A 20,967-nucleotide genomic window follows, 5' to 3' on the forward strand; every position below is an offset into this window, starting at 1 on the left:
TACCATCCTTTCTTGCCACAACAATGGTGAAAGAAGTGGAAACGCTAATTAATAATGAAAATTACCAAGGAGGAAATCAGCTGCATTTTAACACCACTGGTTCCTCAGATGTCAATCTGTCGCCTAAACCACGCCTAAATAATGAGACAATTGAAGATCCCACTGAAGAATCTGGAGAAGAGGAGGAGCCAAGTCTCCACAATCTGTTGATGGACATTAAAAATCAGCTGCCTTGGAGGATAGAGAACCTCGAAGATTTCATTCAGTGTTGCGAAAAGAGCCGAGAACATCAACTAGAAAACATGGAAGATATGAGGCACGACAGGATGCTGGAGTGGCCGTCAAAGGCAGCTCAACCATCAGTGGAGTCTCCTGTTACAATTATGAGGCTAACTGACACTGAAGGTCGATTAGAAATGGACAACCTCAGTCTGGATGGCAGTGTCTATGGAATAGAAATGTCCACTGGGGAAGTCTCTTCCATTGACCAGAAACCAGGTGTAATGGACGAACACGATTCTTTGATGAGTGACGTTGAGGCACTGTCAATGGACAGTGAGATCCTAAACAGTGTCCATGATAAATTCCCCAATGACAGCGAGATGGACATTTTTGAAATCGAAGCTAATTCAGGTACAGAGAGCTTTGAATCCAGCAGACTCGCATGGATGCCTGACTTGAGTAGCAGTGTGAATGAGCAGGCAATTACAGCCACACAACTAGCAAAGAGGCCATTTTTGAAGAAACCTATGCAGCGACTCTGGTCTTGGATGGCTTCCAGGTCATCACAGCAGGGAGAACGAGGAGAGGGGAAGAGACAGGTCCCTGCGGCCACCATGCACTTCCTACAGCGCTCTGCAGTGCAAATGAAGAACTGGAAGTCAGAAATGGAAGCCAAGTTACGCCGACGGCTCGGAAAAGTTCCACTCGTTTAAACAGACAGCGGCCCTGACTGGAAATGCTGAAAGCCAACAGAGGAAAGTTAACGTGAAATTTTGCTTTTAATGTTTTTTTCTGTATTCTTAACAGTTTATTCTGTTTGTCTAATTATCATAAACATTTTGCTATAAAATGCATGGGGAATATTTTGTGCTGCTGGAGAACATAACAGGGAACAGAGCCCAATTAATTCATTTTGGGGAGTGAATGTCTTTGTTAGTCAGCAAAAGCATAATAAGAGAAGGTTTTTCCCACAGCGAGTAGTTAAGGACTGGAAAGAATTGTCAGAGAGTGTGGAGATGTAGCTTCAAGCAAGGAATTTAAAAGGGGAACTGGATTTTTATTTGAAAAGCAGCAATGTGCCAAGTTATGTGGAGAAGGCAGGAGAATGGCATTAATTGAAAGGCTAACTGGGAGATCAGGTGTAGCCAGGAGGGGCCAAATGGCCTTCTTCTGCATCGTAACAATGTGATTGTGTGATACCGCCACAAATGCAAGTCTATACTTCCTTAAGTATCCCAACTCCACGACCCCTTATTTTGCCTTTTGACTTTTTCTGTGAAATCTTTTCAGATGGCTTTTGGAAATCCAGGTATACTACATCTACTGTTTCCCTTTATCTCCCCTACTCCTTAAACATCTCGAATCAACTTGACTCACAGGAATTCTCTTTCGTAAAGCTCTACTGACTCGTGCTGATCATGCAATAAGGGATAAGAAATCCCTTAATGATAGATCCCAGCATTGTATAAAGGACTGATGACGTACCTGGTGCTGCGAGACTTCTTACTGTGTTTATGAAATTGAGGAAAGGAAGAGCATAGGAAAAGGTGGATGGGTGGCTCTGTTAATCAATGGTGCTATTAGCACAATACACGGGGATGACCTAAATACAGGAAACCAAGATGGAAAAATGTTTAGTGTGGAGATCAGAACTAATCAATGCAATAAGTCACTTGTAGGAGGGGTGTACAGGCCCCTAACTGTACCCTCACCATCGACACTGTCGATGGAGTTTAAAGGAGAAGAAAAGGCAGCTCGAGAGAAAAGCACACACATAATCATGGGGCATTTTAATCTAAACAAAGAGTGTAAAAACGAGATGGATGAAGGTAGCTTAGATCAGGAATTGCTGGAGTATTTTCAGGATAGTTTATTAGGCTGATATGTTTGGGGTAAACAAGAGAGCAGGCTATCGTAGAACTGGTATTGTGCAATGAGATAGAATTAATTAATGTCCAAGCTGTCCTCAGATGAAGGTACCTCCAAGCAGCAGCCATCACTATAGGATTGAATTTTACACTCAGTTCAAGGGAGAGGAAAGTAAGGAATCACTAGCATCTTAAACATAAGTAAAGGTTATTGTGAGGGCCTGAAAGCACAACTGGCTAAAGTGACCTGGAAAATTAAATTTTTTATTAGTTGTCACAATTAGGCTGACATTAACATGGCAATGAAGTGAATGTGAAAATCCTCTAATTGCCACACTTGGCCATGTTTGGTTACACTGAGGGAGAATTAAGCATAGCCAATCCACCTAACCAGCAGGTCTTTCAGATAGCAGGAGGAAACCTCAGCACCTGGAAGAAACCCATGGGGAGAATGTGCAGACTCCGCACAGACAATGACCCAAGCCGGGAATTGAACACAGACCCCTGGTGGTCTGTGAGGAAGAATTGTGCTATTCTGCCACGTTTTAGGTGAAGGGATGATGCAAATGCAATGGCTAAATTGTGAATGGCTAATTCACAATATTCAGAATAAATACAATCAAACGAGAAAGAAAAATTCCAAGGGAAGGATCCACAATGTTGGTGAACTAAGAAGAGGTGAAATGCATCTGGATGGTCACAGACATCCTACATACAAGGGTTCACATGTATATCAACTTGGACTGAGATCAAGTGAGCCAGGACACCAAGGTCATCTCCAGGAGCTAGGTCTGATTGACTGCACCCATCTGGCACTGCATGCACTATGGTGCCAAGCTGTGATACAACCATGGTTCATTTGTAAAAGTTGGTGAAAGAAGTAGCTTACATGCCAAACTTCCTTAGTCTTCTGAGAAGGTAGAGGCATTGATAGGCTTTCTTAACAATGGTGTTGGCATGAGGTGGCGTGGGGTGGGGGTTGGAAGCTATACCGTTTCATAAGACAGACCTGACCTCCTCCCACAATTCATCTGGAACGAACATCCAATGGCAGCACACTCAATAGATGCCTCAACGCCATCATTCACACCTTCCACTCAGACACATATAAGTGCAGCGTGGTGGCACAGTGGTTAGAACTGCTGCTTCCGGCCTAAGTTCACTGTCTGTTGTGAAGTTTGTACATTCTCCTCCTGTCTGCTCCAGTTTCCTCCCGCAGCCCAAAGATGTGTGGGTTAGGTTGATTGGCCATGCTAAATTAACCCTAGTGTCAGGGGGATTCGTGAGGTAAATATATGGGGTTACAGGAATAGGGTCTGCATGAGACTGTTGTTGGTGCTAACTCGATGGGCCAAATGGCCTCCTTCTGTACTGTAAGGATTCTATGATCCTATGATTTCCACATTCTCCCTGTCAACTCCAGCAGGATACATTGTGTGGACCCTCCAGGGTCTCAGTGGGGCCAAATGCCTGCATTCCCTCAGCCCGCAAGCCCCCCAAACAAAACTGGGGTCATGTTAGAGGCAGACGAGTGGCTGCATGTGACCAGTGTTTGTATCCTGAAGGGGCACCTCGCCAATGCACTTTGTCATGACATTGAATGAACACTACACGCCCCACAATGCCTCAGCTTTAAAGGGGATTCGCTGTTCTGTTACAGATTTGTCGCCAAACCTTGGTTCCAACTAATCCAGGATGGATTTCTTCTCAAACGCTCCCCCGAAACTGGACCTGCTCCCACTAGGTGTTTTTATTCTGGATTGTTTCTTGCTCTTTTTCAATGATTATCTAACTCTAATATGTTCTTATTTTTACTCTTCCCTAAGTGAAGCAGAGACCAGCAGGAAGGAATAAAAGAGCAGCGACAGCAGCTGTTCATTGGATGGAAGAACAGCCGCCATCATTTGCTGCGAGTTACAAGCAAGAGACAGCACTCGGCAGATTCACCTTCAGCACTCGTGGAAGAAGCTGCTGCTGAAGAATTGGCTTCATAGCCACCCAATGAAGAAGCTCCTCCAAAATGGATTCTTTGTAGTGTGTCCATCCTCTCTCGCAGATAGAAGGATGTCCCCGAGTGACATTATTAAACTAACTGAACAGGAACAATCTTAGGAGCTAAAAAAAATGTTCACCAGCTGTCCACCAATCAGCTCTTTCTCATGCGGTTGTGCCACAATCAATGGGTAAAATTTTCTCAGAAAATCTTGAGTGTTGATTGGGTGAGAAAAAGGAAGATTTTCACATTAGTTTTCCCAGTGCAGTGAGGTAAGTATCGTGAGTTTACAGCACTCTGTGCAATACAGAAGCCATAGACTGATTCCCACCAGTCGTAGGCCAGGGCCTGTTCAGGCCAGGAAGCTGGCTGCAGAATGCTAGGGGTGCTGTTGCACATGTGCCCTGATCTCCCAGTGTACTGTGTACAAGTGTACGCACTATACGGGGAGCTCTAGCAAACCCTCATACAGACAAACATCACCCCATGGACATCGCCCCCCCCCCCCCCCACCTCCCACACTCGCCATCCCACACCCTATACAGACGGCTCACCTGATCGTCGACCCCCCATGATCACCAGCACCCCAAATGTTGGCCTGCTAAAGGTCAGCTCCAACTCCTGATCATCGGCCTCAACACCCAATCAGTGGCCACTACCCCTGATCAGCAGCCCCACCAACCAGCCGCCAGCCCTGATGCTGAAACCTCCTTCACTCCCCTCCTTCTGACCTCCCTCCCTGCCTCACTCCTTTTGGCTCCTCCCCTCTCAGTAATTACCCCCATAATTCTCTGCTCCTCTCAGGCCTCACCATCAAAAAGGATCTGTCCCCTTGGCACTGCCCAAGTTCCCAGGGTGGCAGTAAAGGGGCACTGCCCAGCCCTGCCCCCAACATCCTGGGGACTTCAGTGGACGCTGGTCCCATCAGCAGGCCATCAGTCCTGGTCCCCATCACTAGGGAACCATCTGTGATCCTCACTGGTGTGGACCTCCATCAATGAAGTCAGAAGGCTAAGTGAACCTGGACTCTTGCTTCGCAGCACATTAATGATGTTGAAATGGCCTTATTAATATTGAAATCAGCCTTGCGTCCACTCCGCCTTATTTCGCTGGCAATATTGGGAGACATGATGTGGATATGCAGGCGTTGGACTGGGGTAAACACAGTAAAAAGTCTGACAACACCAGGTTTTAGTCCAACCGATTTATTTGATAGTAAACTCACTAGCGTTCGGGTTAGCCCCTTTGTCAGGTGAATGGAGAGTTCTGGCCTCAGACAGAGCATATAAAGCACAGACAGTTTACAGATTACTGATTAGAATGCGAATCTTTACACCTAACCTGCTGTTCAAGTCCTGAAGTGGCTGACAACGTGTGTGGAAGGAGCACTGATCACTGGTTAAAGAGATGTGTATTGTCTCCAGACAGTACAGAAAGTGAGGTTTTGCAAACCCAGGCAAGTCACTGGGGTTACAGATAGTGCGACATGAACCCAAGATCCCTGTTGAGACTGTCCTCATGTGTGCGGAACTTGGCTATCAGTCTCTGCTCAGTGACTCTGCGCTGTCGTGTGTCGTGAAGGCCGCCTTGGAGAATGCTTACCTGAAGGTCAGAGGCTGAATGCCCATGACCACTGAAGTGTTCGCCAACAGGAAGGGAACAGTCTTGCCTGGTGATTGTTGAGCGATGTTCATTCATCCGTTGTCGTAACATCCGCATGACTTTTTACAATATTGGGAGAGGCAAGGAATCGGGTGCGAGCCCAATCTTTCACCTCTCACGCAGATTTCTCGCCCTGCTACACAACTTGATTAGTGCAGTTGGAATGGAAAAATCCCACCCAATGTGTTTATTCACTTCTCTCCCTAACGCTTGAACTCTCCAATTCAACACAGCTTCTTCTAGAGTTTTTAAACTAATATCTTCATTTAGATGAATTTTTATGTCAACCAAATTAAAACTTATACCTTCTCCATATACAATGTATGAGATAAAAATTCTTCAGGTTTTTTGTTCAAGTTGTCTTCATTGTTAATTTTTATTAATTAGCTGATCTAAGTTTATATTATAATAAATTATGATATGATGTTATATTAAATGTTTATCTTCAGACTTAGCCCTACACGCCTCCATGTATTATGATGATGGGATGTGAATGTTCACAGCAGCTCCAGTTACAGACTCACAGAGAGAAAAAAGTGAGAGAGAGCATGAAAGGGAGAGCGCAAGAGTGAGAATGAAGGAGTGAGAAAGAATTGAAAAAGAAAGAGAGAACAAAAAAGAGATAGAATGAATGAACAAGAAAGTGCAATTGGGAAATGCACGCTTGGCCTCAGCCTCTGTGAACAGAACGCTCTGCTCATGGCCTCGGTCTCAGTGACCGTTCCACTCAGTCTCACCCTCTTTGACAGCATTGCTCACAGACTCAGTCTCTGTGATCGCTCCACTCTCAGAGACTAAGCAAGATGACAGCATTGACTACTTTGTGGGGGATGAAGTATTTTACAGCAGATAGGCAGTTTGTAGTAGCTGGAGGAGGTTAGAGAGATCGGGAGAGTTATAGAGTCTGTAGACCTGTAAGAACTGGAGAGATTACTGAGATAGGATGTTATATTTCAGAGGAGATACAGGAGAATACTCTTGCAGGCCAAACAAGCTGAAAAAGTCTGGAGTTGTTCAAATGGGTATTGCTGATTTTGGGAGGATTGTCAGGGGTGTAACAGATGCAGAATATTACACAGATAGAGAATATTGTGGGCTCTGAATGAGGTTACGCAAATAGAAACAGCCGTGCCAAATGGAGGATGTTACAGAGATAGGAATGATTGCAGGAGCTGGAAAGGCTGTAGGTTTGGTGGATCTCAAAGAGAAATGGAGATTTCTAGTGACTGGAAAATGTTAGATTGATTAGGAGGATTTTGGTGCTGGGAAAGAGGTTGGAATCAGAGGAACACAGATATCTCCGAGTGAACATAAGAACATAAGAAGTAGGAGCAGGAATAGGCCATGTGGCCCCTCGAGCCTGCTCGGCCATTCAATAAGACCATGGCTCATCTTCCTGAGAACTCAGCTCCACTTACTCGCCTGCTCATCATAACGAATAATTCCTTTATTGGTCAAAAATGCATCTATCTTTGCCTTAAAAACATTCAATGAGGTAGCCTCAACTGCTTCACTGGGCAGGGAATTACACAGATTCACAACCCTTTGTGTGAAGAAGTTTCTTCTCAACTCAGTCCTAAATCTGCTTCCCCTTATTTTGAGGCTATGCCTCCTCGTTCTAGTTTCACCCGCCAGTGTAAACAACTTCCCTGTTTCGATCTTATCTATTCCCTTCATAATCTTATATGTTTCTACAAGATCTCCCCTCATTCTTCTGAATCCCAACGGGTATAGTCCTAGTCTATTCAGTGTCTCCTCATAAGCCAAGCCTCTCAACTCCGGAATCAACCTAGTGTATCTCCTCAGCACACCCTCCAGTGCCGGAATATCCTTTCTCAAGTAAGGAGACAAAAACTGTACACTGTATTCCAGGTGTGGCCTCACCAGCACCTTATACAGCTGCAATAAAAACATCCCTGTTCTTAACCTCCATCCCTCTAGCAACGAAGGACAAAATTCCATTTGCCTTCTTAATTATCTGCTGCACCTACAAACCAACTCCTTGCGATTCCAGCACATGGACACCCAGGTCCCTCTGCAAAGCAGCATGCTGCAATTTTTTACCGTTTACATAATATTCTTACCAAAATGGATGACCTCACATTTACCAGCATTGAGAGCTGCAGGACTGGAAGAGATGACAGAGTGTGAGAGAGGTTAGGTAATTTCCGTGGAAATCTCCAGTTCCTCAATGAATCCAAGTCAGATTCCCTGGATAGAACAGGGTTTAAGGCTCACAACATAAAAGGTGGCCTTTTGGTCCACCCTGCCTGTGCCACCTCTTTAAATTGAGCTGTTGAATTACTATCTTACTGACAAAATATTGAAACTCCTGATGCTGGGAATGAAAACAGTCAGATGGTATTTTTCCACTCCCACTCCCCTCCTGGGTTATTCTCAAGCTCCTACAGCTTCCTCCAAACTTTCCCAATAGGCTATGTTTAAGTTTATTGATTAGTGTCACAAGTAAGCTTACATTAACACTGCAATGAAGTTACTGTGAAAATCCTCTAGTCGCCACACTCCGGTGCTGTTCAGGTACACAGAGAGCGAATTTAGCATCGCCAATGCATCTAACCAGCTTATCGTTTGGACTGTGGGAGTAAATCGGAGCAACCAAAGGAAACGCAGACACGAAGAGAATGTGCAGACTCCACACAGACACTGACCCAAGCCAGAAATCGAACACAAGTCCCTGGTGCTGTGAGGCAGAAGTGCTATCACTATGCCACTGTGTCCCTCAGCCATTGTCATGCCAGTAAAAACAGTCCAAGTTTATCCAACCTCTCCATCTACCCGAAACCCTCCAGGTTAGGGAATATCCTCGTAAACCTCTTTTGCATCCTCTGCAAAGCATCCATGTTCTTCTGATAATGTGGCGACCAGAACTGCATTCAGTATTCCAAACACGGTCTAACTGAAGTTTTATACAGCTGTAACAAACTTGCCAACTTTAATTCTCAGTGCCTCAGGAGATGAAGGCAAGCATGCTGTATGCCTTCCTGACACCTTATCCACTTGTGTAGCCACTCTCAGGGATCCATGGACCTGTACACCCAGATCCCAACACAAAAGGGGTCATTTCATATTGAAATCTGATGTTTTGATGTTTCAATAGAGCAGTTCCAGAATTTTGTAAAGGTAATTTATGAACAAAAGTAATGTTACAAATACAAAACGTTGATACCAGGTTAACATTTACCTGAACAATTAAATGTAGCAGCTGCAGTATGACATTTTGTTTATTGATCACATATTGTCCGAATTTCTTGCAAAAAATACTTTAAACAAAGATCAATTCAATATTTTTTTCTGTAAACAAGGAGGTAAAAGGGAGGGAGGGATGTAAGGAGGGGAGGGGAGGGAAAAGAGGGGTGGGTTAGGACATATTAATTGTACATTTTATATGTACCCTGACTCTTCTCTCATGATCTCTGTGCCTATTTCGAAGCCTCAAAAGGACTTCAGTGATCTTAAGAAACTGAGCTAACAGTGGCATGTACTAGCGGTGATGGAACATGATGCCAGATTTTCAATCTGCACTGGATTCTGCAATACCTATTAGAGAGATTCTTCACAACAGCTTACAGGAGATTTGCACACAGCAATTCAAATGACCAAGCTGCATATTTCCCACTGTAAATGTAAAACTTATTTCAGTCTTTAACCTAGTAGCATTCTAAGGATTAACCCTGTTATCAAGAGACTTACAAATCGGGATATACAACACTGCTTAAAATAGGTAGCAAAGTCCAAATGAACTTTAGCTGAAAATTATCACAGACAATTCAATTCCAGTTTGTTACATATTAAAGACTCTTTTAATGGAATTAACAGAATTTAGAATAAAGCTATAAACAATCAAAAATTATGGGTGGAATCCTTCCAAACAAAAAACTGTCATCACAGCGAGAAAACAGGTTTCTGCCGCTCCGGTCCTATCATCGCGCTTCGCATCCCAATCTTCCGATATTTACTGCAATGAAAGAGCCTCCATGTGATTCACGGTAGAATGGAGATTCCAGGCGTGAGACTCACCCAAAGCAGTTACGGCTGTGCGCCGTTAAGCAGCAGGAGCTCCATTTAGACACTAACAACGCACACACGGTCAATCACGCTAGGAAGATGGCACCTCGTAAAGCTGCTCCACAGTTTACAGAGGGAGAGCTGGGATGGCTATTGGACCCTGTGGAGGAGAGGAAGGCAATCTTCTTCGTCAGAGAGTGGAGGCGGGGTTCCCAAGGAGAGTATCTTCAAGTGATGTGATGTCCCAATGTGGAGGGATCATATGGCGGGGAAATCCTTTAATGAGATTCTAATCCTGCTCTTTTGTTTTCCTCTTTCTGCAAGAAAAGAACCCCCACCCCAGCTTCTTCAGTCTTTCCTGATCATTATAAATTCTAATGCCAGAAATGAGAGATTATCTCATCTTCCATCTCATTATTTCCATCCTTTTTCACTCATGACCCTGCATCACAACAGCCTCTAAATGAAGTAATTTATTGGCTGCCATTTGCAAAATCCTGAGATGCAGATAGGTTCTCAGGAAATGAAAACCCCTTGTCTTTTCTCTTTTGCGTTGTATTAACACGGAGCCCTGGTTGTCTTCACACTTTGGTCTTTGTTTCCTGACTTGTGTCTCTAAATTGGAGAATTCTGGAAGCAGGTGACATCACACTGTCAGGTGTGAGGCTATTCTGACATAGTCCTGTGATGTCACAGTACCACCATGTTTGTGGCATCATCCTGCTTACCCGTTTCCATAGTGACCAAGTTTAAATGCCGTTGACAGAATGTTTATGATTGATTTGGTGTTCTACCTGCCAACTGTTCACACACAAACAGATACGGTCAGTTTGCATTGGATACCCCAGAGTGAACAATGATCATCACATTGTGGATCATTTATCGTTGGGGGTTTGAAAGGTTCAACGGACAAATGCGTTCCATCATCACCACAACAATGGTGAATGAAGTGGAAATGCTAATTAATAATGAAAATTACCAAGGAGGAAATCAGCTGCATTTTAACACCACTGGTTCCTCAGATGTCAATCTGTCGCCTAAACCACGCCTAAATAATGAGACAATTGAAGATCCCACTGAAGAATCTGGAGAAAAAGAGGAGCCAAGTCTCCACAATCTGTTGATGGACATTAAAAATCAGCTGCCTTGGAGGATAGAGAACCTCGAAGATTTCATTCAGTGTTGTGAAAAGAGCCGAGAACATCAACTAGAAAACATGGAAGATATGAGGCACGACAGGATGCTGGAGTGTTCGTTCATGGCAGCTCAACCATCAGTGGAGTCTCCTGTTACAATTATGAGGCTAACTGACACTGAATGTCGATTAGAAATGGACAACCTCTGTCTGGATGGTAGTGTCTATGGAATAGAAATGTCCACTGGGGAAGACTCTTCCATTGACCAGAAACCAGATGGAATGGAGGAACACGATTCTCTGATGAGTGACATTCAGGAACTCTCAATGGACAGTGAGATCCTAAACAGTGTCCATGATAAATTCCCCAATGACAATGAAATTGACATTTTTGAAATTGAAGCTAATACAGACACAGAGAGCTCCGATTCCAACAGACTCGCATGGATGCTTGACTCAAGTAACAGTGTGAATGAGCAGGCAATTGCAGCCACACCACTAGCAAAGAGACCATTTTTCAAGAAATCTACACAGCGCTTCCAGTCTTGGATGGCTTCCAGGTCATCACAGCAGGGAGAACAAGGAGAGGGGAAGAGACAGGTCCCCGCAGCCACCATGCACTTCCTACAACGCTCTGCAGTGCAAATAAAGAACTGGAAGTCAGAAATGGAAGCCAAGATACGCCGACGGCTCGGAAAAGTTCCACCCATTTAAACAGACAGCGGCCCTGACTGGAAATGCTGAAAGCCAACAGAGGAAAGTTAACGTGAAATTTTGCTTTTAATGTTTTTTCTATATTCTTAACAGTTTATTGTGTTTGTCTAATTATCATAAACATTTCACTCTAAAACACATGTAGAATACGTTGTACTGCTGGAGAACGTAACAGGGAACAGAGCCCAATTAATTCATTTTGGGGAATGAATGTCTTTGTTGTTTAGTAAATGCATAATGAGAGAAGGTCTTTCCCACAGTGAGTAGTTAAGGACTGAAAAGAATTGTCTGAAAGTGTGGAGATATAACTTCAAGCAAGGAATTTAGAAAGGGAACTGAATTGTTATTTGAAAAGCAGCAATGTGCCAAGTTATGTGGAGAAGGCAGAAGAATGGCATTAATTGAAAGGCTCATTGGGAGATCAGGTGCAGACACTGTACCTTCTTCTGCACTGTAACAATGTGATTGTGTGATACTGCCACCAATGCAAGTCTATACTTCCTTAAATATACCAAATCCATGAAACCTTATTTTGCCTTTTGACTTTTTCTGTGGTACCTTTTCAGATGGCTTTTGGAAATCCAGGTATACTACATCTACTGTTCCCCTTTATCTCCCCTACTGGTTGCACCCTTAAAAAACTCAAATCAATTTGACTCACAGGAATTCTCTTTCATAAAACTATACTGATTTGCTCTTATCATGCAATACTACATGGATTGATAAGAAATCCTTAATGATAGGTTCCAGCATTGTACAAAGGACTGATGACATTGAGGAAAGGGACAGCATAGGAAAAGGTGGAGTGGTGGCTCTGTTAATCAATGCTGCTATTAGCACGATACACTGGGATGACCTAAATACAGGAAACCAAAATGGAAAAATGTTTAGTGTGGACATCAGAACTGATGAATGCAATAATTCACTTGTGGGAGGGGTGTACAGGCCCCTAACTGTACCCACACTGTCGACATTGTCGATGGAGTTTAAAGGAAGAGAAAAGGTAGCTCGAAAGAAAAGTACGCACATAATCATGGGGCATTTTAATCTAAACATAGAGTGAAAAAATGAGATGGATAAAGGTAGCTTAGATCAGGAATTGCTGGAGTATTTTCAGGATAGTTAATTAGATTGACATGTCTGGAGTAAACAAGTGAGCAGGCTATCTTTGAAGTGGCATTGTGCAATGAGATAGAATTAATTAATGTCCTCAGACTGAAAGTACCTCCAAGCAGCAGCCATCACTATAGGATTGAATTTTACACTCAGTTTGAGAGGAAAGTGTGGAAACATAAAGATCGTAAACATAAGTAAAGGCTACTGAGAGGGTCTGAAAGCACAACTGGCTAAAGTGACCTGGAAAATTAAGTTTTTTTATTAGTGTCACAATTAGGCTAACATCAACACTGCAATGAAGTGAATGTGAAAATCCCCTAATTGCCACACTTGGCCCTGTTTGGTTACACTGAGGGAGAATTAAGCATGGCCAGCTAACCAGCAGGTCTTTCAGATAGCAGGAGGAAACCTGAGCACCTGGAAGAAACCCACGGGGAGAATGTGCAGACTCCGCACAGACAATGACCCAAGCCGGGAATTGAACTCAGATCCCTGGTGCTCTGTGAGGAAGCATTGTGCTATTCTGCCACGTTTTAGGTGAAGGGATGATGGAGGTGCAATTGCTAAATTGTGAATGGCTAATTCACAATATTCAGAATAAATACAATCCAACAAGAAAGAAAGATTCCAAGGGAAGGATCCACAACGTTGATGAACTAAGAAAAAGTGAAATGCATCTGGGCGGTCGCAGACACCCTACATACAAGGGTTCATATGTATGTCAAATTGGACTGAGGTCAGACGAGCCAGGACACCAGGCCATCTCCAGGAGCTAGGTCTGATTGACTGCACCCATCTGGCACTGTATGAACTATGGCACCAAGCTGTGATACAACCAGAAAGAATGCTTTCTATGGCGCATTTGTAAAAGTTGGTGAGAGTCATATCTTACATGGATTTCCTTAGTTTTCTGAGAATATAGAGGCGTTGATAGGCTTTCTTAACTATGGTGTTGGCATGGGGTGGGGTGGGGAGAGCAATAAGGTTTCTTAAGACAGACCTGACCTCCTCCCGCAATTCACCTGGAACAAACATCCAATGGCAGCACACTCAATAGATGCCTCAACGCCATCACTCACACCTTCCACTCAGACACATATAGGTACAGCGTGGTGGCACAGTGGTTAGCATTGCTGCTTCCGCCCTAAGGTCACTGTGTGTTGTGAAGTTTGTACATTCTCCTCCTGTCTGCTCCAGTTTCCTCCCACAGTCCAAAGATGTGTGGGTTAGGTTGATTGGCCATGCTAAATTAACCCTATTGGCAGGGGGATTAGTGAGGCAAATATATGTGGTTCCAGGAATAGGGTCTGCGTGAGACTGTGGTTGGTGCTAACTCAGTGGTCCAAATGGCCTCCTTTTGCACTTGTAAGGATTCTATGATCCTATGATTTCCACATTCTCCCTGTCAACTCCAGCAGGATACATTGTGTGGACCCTCCAGGGTCTCAGTGGGACCAAATGTCCACATTCCCTCAGCCTGCAAGCCCCCCAAACAAAACTGGGGGCATGTTAGAGGCAGACGAGTGGCTGCATGTGACCAACGTTTGCATCCTGAAGGGGAGCATTGCCGATGCACTTTGTCATGACATTGAATGAACACTACATGCCCCACAATGCCTCAGCTTTAAAGGGGATTCGCTGTTCTGTTACAGATTTGTCACCAAACCTTGGTTCCAACTAATCCAGGATGGATTTCTTCTCAAACGCTCCCCCGAAACTGGACCTGCTCCCACTAGGTGTTTTCATTCTGGATTGTTTCTTGTTTTTTTTTCAGTGATTATCTAACTCTAATATGTTCTTATTTTTATTCTTCCCTAAGTGAAGCAGAGACCAGCAGGAAGGAATAAAAGAGCAGCGACAGCAGCTGTTCATTGGATGGAAGAGCAGCCGCCATCATTTGCTGCGAGTTACAAGCAAGAGACAGCACTCGGCAGATTCACCTTCAGCACTCATGGAAGAAGCTGCTTCTGAAGAATTGGCTTCATAGCCACCCAATGAAGAAGCTGCTCCAAAATGGATTCTTTGTAGTGTGTCCATCCTCTCTCGCAGATAGAAGGATGTCCCCGAGTGACATTATTAAACTAACTGAACAGGAACAATCTTAGGAGCTAAAAAAAAGTTCACCAGCTGTCCACCAATCAGCTCTTTCTCATGCGGTTGTGCCACAATCAATGGGTAAAATTTTCTCAGAAAATCTTGAGTGTTGATTGGGTGAGAAAAAGGAAGATTTTCACATTAGTTTTCCCAGTGCAGTGAGGTAAGTATCGTGAGTTTACAGCACTCTGTGCAATACAGAAGCCATAGACTGATTCCCACCAGTCGTAGGCCGGGGCCTGTTCAGGCCAGGAAGCTGGCTGCAGAATGCTAGGGGTGCTATTGCACATGTGCCCTGATCTCCCAGTGTACTGTGTACAAGTGTACACACTATACGGGGAGCTCTAGCAAACCCCTCACACAGACAGACATCACCCCATGGACATTCCCCCCACTCACCCCACAATCGCCATCCCACACCCCACTCAGACGACTCATCTGATCGTCGACCCCCCATGATCACTGGCACCCCAAATGTTGGCCTGTTAAACGTCAGCTCCAACTCCTGATCACTGTCCTCAACACCCAATCAGTGGCTACTACCCCTGATCGGCAGCCCCACTAACCAGCCCCCAGCCCCAATGCTGAAACCCCTCTTCACACCCCTTCTTCTGACCTCCCTCCCTGCCTCACTCCTTTTGGCTCATCCCCTCTCGGTAATCACCCCCATAATTCTCTGCTCCTATCAGGCCTCACCCTCAATCAGGATCTGCTCCCTTGGCACTGCCCATGTTCCCAGGGTGGCAGTAAAGGGGCACTGCCCAGCCCTGCTATGTCAACCAAATTAAAACTTTTACCTTCTCCACATGCAATATATGAGATAAGGATTCTTCAGGTTATTATTTTTTCAAGTTATCTTCATTGTTAATTTTTATTAATTAGCTGATCTATGTTTATATTATAATAAGTTATCGTATGATGTTATATTAAATGTTTAGCTACAGACTTAGCCCTGCATGTCTCCTTGTATTATGATGATGGGATGTGAATGTTCACACCAGCTCCAGTTACAGACTCACAGAGAGAAAAAAGTGAGAGAGAGCATGAAAGAGAGAGCGCAAGAGTGAGAATGAAGGAGAAAGAAGTGAAAAAGAGAGAGAGAACAAAAGAGAGATGGAATGAATGAACAAGAAAGTGCAATTGGGAGATGCACGCTTGGCCTCAGCTTCTGTGAACAGAACGCTTTACTCATGGCCTCGGTCTCAGTGACCGTTCCACTCAGTCTCACCCTCTTTGACAGCATTGCTCACAGACTCAGTCTCTGTGATTGCTCCACTCTCAGAGAAATCTCAGAGTCTGAGAAAGATGACAGCATTGAGTACGTTGTGGGGCATTTTACAGGAGATAGACAGTTCATAATAGCTGGAGGGGGTTAGAGAGATCAGGAGAGTTATAGAGTCTGTAGACCTGTAAGAACTGGAGAGATTACTGAGATAGGATGTTATATTTCAAAGGAGATACAAGAGGATATTCTTGGAGGCCAGACAAGCTGAACAAGCGTCGGGGTGTTCAGATGGGTATTGCTGATGTTGGGAGGGTTGTCGGGGATGTAACAGATGCAGAATATTACAAAGATAGAGAGTGTTGTGCTCTCTGAATGAGGTTACACAAATAGAAACAGCTGTGCCAAATGGAGGATGTTACAGAGATAGGAATGATTGTAGGAGCTGGAATGGCTGTAGGTTTGGTGGATCTCAAGGAGAAATGGAGGTTTCTAGCGATTGGAAAATGTTAGATTGATTAGGAAGATTTTGGTGCTCAGGTTGTTAACAGGCTAGAGAGAGTTAGATCATCTGGAGGTCGTAATAGAGATAGCAAGAGTAATAGGGTACGGAGGAACTGATGGAGCAGGCGATGGTCGTTGACTCTGTATGACATATGATGGGGAGGGATGAGGCAGAGATGTTTAGATGGGAATTCCAGATCTCAGGGAGTTTGGAGCTGGCAGCCAATGATGGAGCTGCTCAAATCAAATACTGGGAAAGAGGTTGGGATCAGAGGAACACAGATATCTCCAAGTGAACATTAGAACTAGGAGCAGGAATGGGCCATCTGGCCCCTCAAGCCTGCTCGGCCATTCAATAAGATCATGGCTAATCTTTCTGTGAACTCAGCTCCACTTACTCGCCTGCACACCATAACGAATAATTCCTTTATTGGTCAAAAATGCATCTATCTTTGCCTTAAAAACATTCAATGAGGTAGCCTCAACTGCTTCACTGGGCAGGGAATTACACAGATTCACAACCCTTTGTGTGAAGAAGTTTCTTCTCAACCCAGTCCTAAATCTGCTTCCCCTTATTTTGAGGCTATGCCTCCTCGTTCTAGTTTCACCCGCCATTGGAAACAAATTCCCTGCTTCGATCTTATCTATTCCCTTCGTAATCTTATATGTTTCTATAAGATCCCCCCTCATTCTTCTGAATTCCAATGGCTATAGTCCCAGTCAATTCAATCTCTCCTCATAAGCCAAGCCTCTCAACTCCGGAATCAACCTAGTGAATCCTCTCTGCCACCCCTCCAGTGCTGGAATATCCTTTCTCAAGTAAGAAGACCAGAACTGTACACTATACTCCAGGTGTGGCCTCACCAGCAGCTTATTATTATTACAGCTGCAATAAAAACCTCCCTGATCTTAACCTCCATCCCTCTAGCAATGAAGGACAAAATTCCATTTGCCTTCTTAATTATCTGCTGCACTTACAAACCAACTCCTTGAGATTCCTGCACAAGGACACTCAGGTCCCTCTGCACAGTACTATGCTACATTTTTTTACCATTTAAATAATAGTCCATTTTGCTATTATTCCTACCAAAACGGATGACCTCACATTTACCAGCATTGAGAGCTACAGGACTGGAAGAGATGACAGAGTATGAGAGAGGTTAGGTAATTTCCGTGGAAATCTCCAGTTCCTCAATGAATCCAAGTCAGATTCCCTGGATAGAACAGGGTTTAAGGCTCACAACATAAAAGGCGGCCTTTTGGCCCACCCTGCCTGTGCCACCTCTTTAAATTGAGCTGTTGAATTACTATCTTACTGACAAAATATTGAAACTCCTGATGCTGGGAATAAAAACAGTCAGATGGTATTTTTCCAATCCCACTCCCCTCCTGCGTTATTCTCAAGCTCCTATAGCTTCCTCCAAACTTTCCCAATAGGCTATGTTTAAGTTTATTGATTAGTGTCACAAGTAAGCTTAAATTAACACTGCAATGAAGTTACTGTGAAAAATGTTCTAATCGCCACACTGCGGTGCTGTTCAGGTACACGGAGAGACAATTTAGCATCGCCAATGCACCTAACCAACATGTCGTTTGGACTGTGGGAGGAAATCGGAGCAGCTGAAGGAAACCCATGCAGACATGAGGAGGATGTGCAGACTCCACACAGACACTGACCCAAGCCAGAAATTGAGGCAGAAGTGCAAACACTGTGCCACTGCGTCCTTCAGCCATTGTCATGCCAGTGAAAACAGTCCAAGTTTATCCAATCTCTCCATCTACCTGAAACCTTCCAGATTAGGGAATATCCTAGTAAACCTTTGCATCCTCTGCAAAGCATCCACGTCCTTCTGATAATGTGACGACCAGAACTGCATTCAGTATTCCAAACTCAGTATAACTGAAGTTTTATACAGCTGTAACATAACTTGCTAACTTTAATTCTCAATGCCTCAGGAGATGAAGGCAAGCATGCTGTACACCTTCCTGACCACCTTAACCACTTGTGTAGCCACATTCAGGGGGCCGTGGACCTGTACGCTCAGTTCTCCACACAAATGGGATCATTTCATATTAAATGTGATGTTTTGATGTTTCAATAGAGCAGTTCCAGAATTTTGTAAATGGAAAACATTGATGAACAAAAATAATGTTACAAATACAAAACGTTGATACCAGGTTAACATTTAACTGAACAATTAAATGTAGCAGCTGCTGTATGATATTTTGTTTAATGATCACGTACTTTCCGAATTTCTTGCAAAAAAATTTTTTCACTTTACACAACAATCAATTCAACATTTTTTCGCTGTAAACAAGGAGGTAAAAGGGAGGGAGGGATGTTTGGAGGGGAGGGCAGGGGAAGGAGGGGTGGGTTAGGACATATTAATTGTACATTTTATATGTACCCTGACTCTTCTCTCATGATCTCTGTGCCTATTTCGAAGCCTCAAAAGAACTTCAGTGATTTTAAGAAACCGAGCTAACAGTGGCACCATGCTGTTGAAGAATGATTTGATTTTCAACCTGCCAACTATTCATACACCACACTGATATTGTCAGTGTGCATTGGACACCCCAGAATCAACATGATCGTCACAACGTGGATCATTTATTGTTATGGGTTTGAAAGGTTCAATGGTCCAATGCGTTCCATTCTCACCACAACAACGCTGAATGAAGTGAAAACGCCGATTAATAGTGAAAATTACCAAGAAGGAAATCAGCTGCATTTTAACACCACTGATTCCTCAGATGTCAATCTGTCGCCTCAACCATGCCTAAATAATGAGAAGATTGAAGATCCCACTGTAGAATCTAGAGAAGAAGAGGAGCTAAGTCTCCACAATGTGTTGATGGATATTAAAAATCAGCTGCCTTGGAGGATAGAGAACCTCGAAGATTTCATTCAGTGTTGTGAAAAGAGCCGAGAACATCGACTAAAATACACAGAAGGTGTGAGGCACAACAGGATGCTGGAGTGGTCGCTCATGGCAGCTCAACCACCAGTGGAGTCTCCTGCTACAATTATGAGTCTGACTGACTCTGAAGGTCGATAAGAAATGGACAACCTCAGTCTGGATGGCAGTGTCTATGGAATAGAAATGTCCACTGGGGAAGTCTCTTCCATTGACCAGAAACCAGGTGTAATGGAGGAACATGATTCTCTGATGAGTGATGTTGAGGCACTGTCAATGGACAGTAACATCGCAAAGAATTCAAATAGACATTTCCCTGACAACACATATTGGGAGAGCATCAATCTGGAAAGTGACTCAGATACAGACAGCAGTGGTTCCATCTGGATTGCATTGAGACCTGACATGTGTCCCAGTCAGAATGAGCAGCCATTCACAGTCTTTCCATCAGCAAGGACACCATTTATGAAGAAATCTATACAACGACTCAAATCTTGGATGGATAGAAGATCATCACATCAGAGAGAACGAGGACAGTGGAAGAGACCCAACAACAACAACCATGCACTTCCTGCTGGGCTCACTGTGCGCCTGAAGAACTGGAAGTCAGGGATTGAAGACAAGTTACGCAGATGCCTAGGAAAACTTGCGCCCATTTAAAGAGACACTGGCCCAGACTGGAAAGGATGAAAGCCCAAATGAGGGAAGGTAGCATTAAATTTCACTTTCAATGTTTTTTAAGTATTCTTAACAGTTTATTGTTTTTGTCTAATTATCATAAACATTTCACTAAAAAACGCATGCGGAATACTTTGTACTGCCGGAGAATGTAACAGGGAACAGAGTCCAATTAATTCTTTTTGGGGAGTGAATGTCTTTGTTGGTGAGCAAAAGCATAATGAGAGAAGGTCTTTCCCACAGTGAATAGTTAAGGACTGGAAAGAATTGTCTGAGAGTGTGGAGATGTAGCTTCAAGCAAGGAATTTAGAAAGGGAACTGGATTGTTATTTGAAAAGCAGCAATGTGCCAAGTTATGTGGAGAAGGCAGGAGAATGGCATTAATTGAAAGGTTCATTGGGAGATCAGGTGCAGACATGAGGGGCCAAATGGCCTTCTTCTGCACTGTAACAATGTGATTGTGTGATACTGCCGCCAATGCAAGTCTATACTACCTTAAATATCCCAAATCCATGAGACCTTATTTTGCCTTTTGACTTTTTCTGTGGCACCTTTTCAGATGGCTTTTGGAAATCCAGGTATACTACATCTACTGTTCCCCTTTATCTCCCCTACTAGTTAAATCCTTAAAAAACTCGAATCAATTTGACTCACAGGAATTCTCTTTCATAAAACTATGCTGATTTGCTCTTATCATGCAGTTCTACATGGATTGATAAGAAATCCTTAATGATAGGTTCCAACATTGTACAAAGGACTGATGACATTGAGGAAAGACAGAGCATAGGAAAAGGTGGAGTGGTGGCTCTGTTAAT

The sequence above is a fragment of the Carcharhinus amblyrhynchos genome, chromosome 4 (genome assembly GCF_965287045.1).
Source record: "Carcharhinus amblyrhynchos chromosome 4, sCarAmb.v2.hapA, whole genome shotgun sequence".
Lineage (NCBI taxonomy): Eukaryota > Metazoa > Chordata > Chondrichthyes > Carcharhiniformes > Carcharhinidae > Carcharhinus > Carcharhinus amblyrhynchos.